General features: G+C 33.2%; 1 long non-coding RNA gene across 1 annotated transcript; it reads right to left on the minus strand.

Annotated features, from left to right (window-relative positions):
- Positions 1–1726: 1726 nt before the first annotated feature.
- On the minus strand, positions 1727–5641 carry LOC131634904 (uncharacterized). Its single transcript, XR_009293690.1, has 2 exons — positions 5445–5641; positions 1727–5310 (listed from the first exon to the last, which is right to left on the minus strand). It is a non-coding gene; the product is annotated as an uncharacterized LOC131634904 (long non-coding RNA).
- Positions 5642–6718: the final 1077 nt, after the last annotated feature.

Below are 6718 nucleotides of genomic sequence, written 5' to 3' on the forward strand. Positions count from 1 at the left end.
GGTGAAACCACACCTACATTTGGAGGGAACTCTATCCAAGAAAAGAAACTCACTATTAGTAACTTAGTACGCGTAATTTTATAGGAACAACAAGTCCATGTTGTTAAATGTCTCTTCCTAGCACTACCCAATGAACTTCTATTCAGGGACTCCCCCTAAATATGAGATTATATCTCATTTTCTTTCAATCACTAATCCCAGGGGATCAACTTTAATAACAACCCTATTGAAGGTTGAGTGCTACAACTCAACTAAGACAAAATAACAACTATGCCAAGTTATTGAAACATAGAGTGGTGTACACAAAGATTCTACTATAACCCTTATTATGGCATTATCGTGGAATACAAGTTACAAAGACTCAAACCCTAACATAAAGAACCTAGTATTTGTACACAAAATCTATGTCTCAAGAGTGAGACTTGAGCCTCCTTATATAACAATGTCTTCTAAACTTTTATCCTTTGGATATCTGATTTTATTGCCTCCAAAAAATAACAGAATATGTTGGATATGATCTTCTCCTCAAATATATCCAACTATAAGATATGATTTACTTCTAACTCAAATTCAAACTTAAATCTGATTTGAACGTCTCCAGTTATCAACCAAATTAGCTAAACCATTGCTAAAATAACTGCAACAAATCTAATCAAATCCTAATTAGAATTGTGCACCAAACAACATCCATATAATCTACTGTCAAGGCCATATGTTGCATTGCACACATGTTGAAGCATCGTGTTCAACATGTTGCACCAGTACATCCAAATTAACTCTTTAGCTTGAATCTGTAGATCTTCTTTATAAATTGAATCTTGGATAGAATAACTCATAACCATAACTACAATAACATTTGTGTGTTGTAAGAAGCCATATGTTGCACCACTTATGTTGGAACATCGGGTTCCACATGTGTCCCTTCTACATCAGAACTAGCTTGAACCAATTCCATGTTGTGTTGCATAATGAAGCCAATCACAAAAGAAACTTCATTCTCCCGCTTTGGAAAATTTTGGCAAAACAACTCTTCGAGCATAAAAACATAGTTGAGTACTAGAGAAACATATCAATAGTAGCTAAAGTTAAATCATCAAAGCAAATTAGCAGTAGTAGAAGTCAGCAGCAATTTGTAGCACAGACGGAAAATCATAAGGTAGTTATACGCACATGAGTTTGTATGTCAGAGGTCATGAGGTAGTTACACATACACGAGAATGATACACTATCATTATTAAGCTCCAAAATAGTAAGTCATGCAATCATTCAAGATGAGTTAGTCATGGATGAACACACATAAGTTAGTAGTCAGTAGTCAAAGATCAGAAGCTACTAATAACACACATAAAGAATAACACATGCAGATCTAGGCCAGATGTTGCAACATGTGTACTTTCTTCATAAAACCATAGAACTAGCTAGTATCAATTATTACTAAACACATAAGAGAACAACATAAATCAGATCTGTAATACCCTTCTAAAACCCCACGATTTTCACGAATATTTTTAATAAATAAATAAACATAAAGCAAAGCAAGGATGTCACATCTTCATAAAACCTCACAAACAACTAATCCTGCTCCGTAACACGGGTTGTAAAATATTTAAACATAAATAATATCTTTAGTGCCATTAATCAAATTATTTCAAACCTTGTAGCGGAATAAATATCTCTTAGAAACTTCTTCACAAATTAATCATTACCATGAAAATTAGTTCAAACATCGATAAAATCATCATACTCCGTGTTTATAACTTCATGATTATAAAAGTAATATAAAACATTCAGAATAAAAAAATGCTCAAGGTCCACAATCAATCCATCCCAATCCCGATGTTACATATCAGAGCAAGACCCACTAGACTCAAAGAAACTGAATAACGCACTCCGAAGGTACCTCTTATGCTTCCTGCACTAAACTTGATCACTTACGCGTTACCCACGTGGAGGTAACATTCAAAAAGGCAGGGTGAGTAAATCGCAATCATCATAAAAAGCATAAGTAATAGATATATTATTCATGGCATAGGAATAACAACAACATGACATCAATTACGACATCTATAATACAACATCAATTTGACAATTCTTCTTACCAAACATCACAAATCGAAACATCCAACAAACACATCAATTTATTCAAGTATTTAATACATCATAATCATTATAAAAGACATAAGGAATATATATAGCAGTCATATCAATAAAACAATAATCATATAACATCATTTAATACAACACATCAATTTATTCAAGTATTTAATACAACATCAATTTGACAATTCTTCTTACCAAACATCACAAATCAAAACATCCAACAAACACATCAATTTATTCAAATATTTAATACATTATAATCATTATAAAAGACATAAGGAATATATATAGCAGTCATATCAATAAAACAACAATCATATAACATCATTTAATATATTACATCATATAACAACAATTATCGGTTCTTCACTTCATAGCATCATCAATCCAAGAATAAATAAAATAGGCTTAAATTTACTTTTGGTCCCTGTAAGTTAGCGAGTTTTTGATTTTCGTCCCTGTAAGTTTTTTTTGTTGGTATGAGTCCCTATATCTTACTTTTTGCTTGTAGTTTAGTCCCTAAAGCCAAAATCTGCAGGAAAATCTGCAGGCTTTCCTGCAAATTTTCCTGCGGATTTTGATTTTAGGAACTAAAACAAACGCGAAAGTGAAATATAGGGACTCAGACCCAAAAAAAAAACTTACAGGGACAAAAATCAAAAACTCGCTAACTTACAGGGACCAAGGGTGCATTTAAGCCAATAAAATACCTCACTTAAAATATACCAAACACCATCTTCCAAGTATTGTGCAATGCCACAGATAATGAAATGCAACTTCATAAGACTCATGCATGTGGTACCAAAACATCACTTGACTTAGTCATCGTTATTCTCCAAAGATCTGCACCAATAGGATCGATTCCCGCTTGGAACTGGAGCACCTCACAAGTTGCACTCAATCCACACTTTGGGATTGAGGCCATCTGTAATACGGTGAACTGACTTTATTTGAAATATACAGATAGCAAGAGTCGCCACCGACTTTTATTTTATCCAAATTAACAGAAAGGCTAAAAGAACAGAAAAAAACCTTTTAAGTAAAAACTGAGTTCGGGGGGTAATTTATGCAAAGGGAAGGTGTAAGGCACCCTTTGCATCCATGGTTTTCCATGGGCTCTTAATTGCTTTGCTCTTTAGTTTTGAAGCCAAAAGTTTCAGAAATGTAGAAGAAGAGGAATAAGAACTTTAGCTCGTAAAATAAGCGTAGCCTTATTGAAGGTTTATGAAAAAGTGTAAGAAAAAGATTTTTAAACCAGAGCAAAGCAATTAGGGGCAAATTATCTGGTTAGATGAAAAATGTTCTTTTAGCCTTCCAGGGCTATCCATACCATAAGAGGGTAAGGAAGTCCTTCGATTCGGAGGTTGAAGGATCGTCGAATTATCGTTCGCCACAAGACTGTCCCATGCCATAGAGGGGCAGGTAGTCTAAGGGAAGGATCAAAATAGCCTTTCGTTTAGGCAACCAGAGGATACCTCAGCCTTTCGTAGGCAACATCGAGGGACGAGATCATATTAGCGAATCGAAGGCAGCATCATTAGGGACTTATGATCCTAGAATGAACCGAGGGCAACATTGCTAAGGTATCCTCGTATTCGAGGGACTTGGCTATTCTGCATTAAAACACAAGGCAACAGGCAACAGGCAACAAGAGGAGTACCATAAAAGGTGCGTGGGTGCAACAATCATGTGATTAAATTCAGAATAAGTTATCTTGTAAAATTAGGTGATTCTAATTCAGTTCAGGGTTATCACTCCCTAGGATTACTAACCACACAATATTATAATATGACAGATTTAAGTGCCTTCAAGGCCACACAATACAACCTCGGAGCAGATACAAAAATATTATGGAAATGAGGGAAGAAAAGCAATAAAACCCCACAAGGCAGATATTTCTGACATAAGTAATAATAAAAGGAAAACAAAGTAAATTGAGTTTCAGGGTTACCAAACATTTGAGCTTTGATTGATTTGTTAACCCTGAAAATCGGAAAAGGAAAAATAGACAGAAAAGGGGGTGAGTGTAGGCGGAGTTCATTATATTTGAAGGCAAACCCTAATTTTAAATAAAAGAGGAAAAAAATAACAAATACTTAAATAAGGATTAAATCGGGACTTAGCTTTTGATCTGATATGGCGCGTAGGCGGACGAACCCTGATGGTAACCCTGAAAAAACTGCACAAAGAAAAAAAGAAGTTTTTTTAGTGTATGACTGATCGAATGATGAACCTCGTAAACCCTGATTAGGGCACAAGTTAACTATGATTAATAAAACCAGATTAATTAATTATTGGTTTTTAACCTAATTAATTAAATCGGCGAAAATAAAATTTCGATTATCTAACCCTAATATATATTTTTTTATCAATTAATAAGAATTAATTAAAATTAAACAACTAATTTAGGCAAATTAAATTAATTTAAACAAAACAAAAAAACAAATTATTAATAATAATTAATTATTTTTCTTAAATAAATAAAAAAAGAAAGTTTAAAGAAAAATTTGTTTTTTGAAGAGTTTTTTTAGAGATTTATAGATATATAAAACATTTATACAAAATATATGAAAAAAAGGTCATTTTTAAAAAAAAGAAAAATAAAATAATGATAAAAGAAAATAGAAATCTCAGCTTGTAATCTGGTGTGATACACCCCTGGAGGACCACGATATGCCTGCAACCTTGTATTCGTTGGATCTTGGAGTGATGGAGATCTGGTGGCTGGAAGGAAGAGGCGCAACATAAGCGCGTACGGACTGGCTGCACAGAATCTATGGACAACAATCCTCAAAGAAAATCAAACAAAAATAGTGCATCTAGCAGGGATCGAACCCGCGTTTCTCCATTCACCAATCAGCCCTCTGCGCCAACTATACTGCAAGCGCTTTTTGTTAATACGAATCAAACAAAACATATACAAAAAAATCAACTATTTGAATAAGGGAAAAGCACGCTGGTTATTGTTCTTCTTCCTCCTTCATACTGATTTCTTTTGCTACGAATTGCCTGCAGATCTGCCATGGTTTCCAAACGTAGCCATATACCTGCTCATGTTAAATCCACCAAATTAAAACATAAATGAAACATAAGGACATGGATCGACCTGAAATTGTCTCCTGAACTCAATTATGCCTTCGACTTGGTCTAATTTTGGCTGATTCGTGAGGCCCCAATTTGGAAGCACCGAACCCTAACAATGGCACAACCCTAACCTTGTACAAAAAAACTCAATTAAATTATCCAGGAACATCATACAGGTTATCATGATCATGAATATATAAACCAAAAATGTTTATGATGCGTGTATGATCGGAATCGAAAATTAAAAAAACAAGGCAAACCGTGACCACAATGGTACTGATTCTGGATGCTTTATGACTTGGTATTGGTCTGGATCGCTTCAGGAGCTTCGTGGGAGTGTGAATGAACCTTCAAAACCCTTTGAGATTGGCTATATGTCCCAAACCGAATGTGAATTTTTTATGAAAAATTGAGTTTGGTTATGTAGTTCTTGGCAGCCAATCCTTATGAAAAATCCGTCCCTGACCATCTGAGGAATTTGTATATATATATATATATATATATATATATATATATATATATATATATATATATATATATATATATATATATATATATATATATATATATATATATATATATATATATATATATATATATATATATATATATATAATAGATGCAATTAGGTCACTAATCTTGGCTTGAATCTTCATTGAATCAAATATTGGGAATTTGATTAAAATTGATTTGTAAATATTTCCAAATTTGCTCAATCTCAATTTCTATCTTTCCAAAATTCTATGCCACGAAATTTGCATCAAATATAGAGTATTTTGATGATTAGAATTGATTGGAAGCAAAAGCAAAACAAATCCTTTGTATTTTTCTTAATTATTTGATTTAAATTGCATTTTTAATGAATAAAATTCACTAAAAATAAAAATAAGAATCAAAAGAGTGTGGCATTGGGTATGGACATTATTGGTGACTTGTGGAACAAGATTGGATCAAAAAAAGATTGGGCCCATTTGCAAGAAAATCCATTTTGAAACCTTTTGTTTCACATTTTTTCTTAAAAAAATGTCCAACTTTGACAAGGCATATCTCCCTCAATTTTTAAGATATGGAGGAGTTCTAGGACTTTTTGGAAACCTCAAGATGTCTTCTACAAGCCACTTTGGAAGATATTTTTCATTTGGAGATTTTATCTTGATGATATTGCTCCTGACAAAAAACTGCTCTCGGTTGACTTTCAAAAATGACCTGTAATCTTTTGATCTATATCTCTCAAATGAAGCATTTTTAGACTTGGCATGTGAGAGACAAAATTGTAGAGAATTCAATTTCCTTCAAAATGAGCTTTGGATGGAAAATTTCTGATGCTCCATGTGGAAGTTATGGCTGGTCAAAGTTCAGTTGACTTTCTCCTATGAAAACCCTAATTTAGAAACTTTTGAATTTGTTGATTTATGATCTTTTCTTGATGAACCATGATCAATCCTTGATCAAATGGTGAATGATACTTCAAAATAAGGATGTTGACAAAAAAATTAGGAGTTTTGAATGTGGTTTGACCACAGTTGACTTTTAG

The sequence above is a fragment of the Vicia villosa genome, unplaced genomic scaffold (assembly GCF_029867415.1).
Source record: "Vicia villosa cultivar HV-30 ecotype Madison, WI unplaced genomic scaffold, Vvil1.0 ctg.001376F_1_1, whole genome shotgun sequence".
Classification (NCBI taxonomy): Eukaryota; Viridiplantae; Streptophyta; class Magnoliopsida; order Fabales; family Fabaceae; genus Vicia; species Vicia villosa.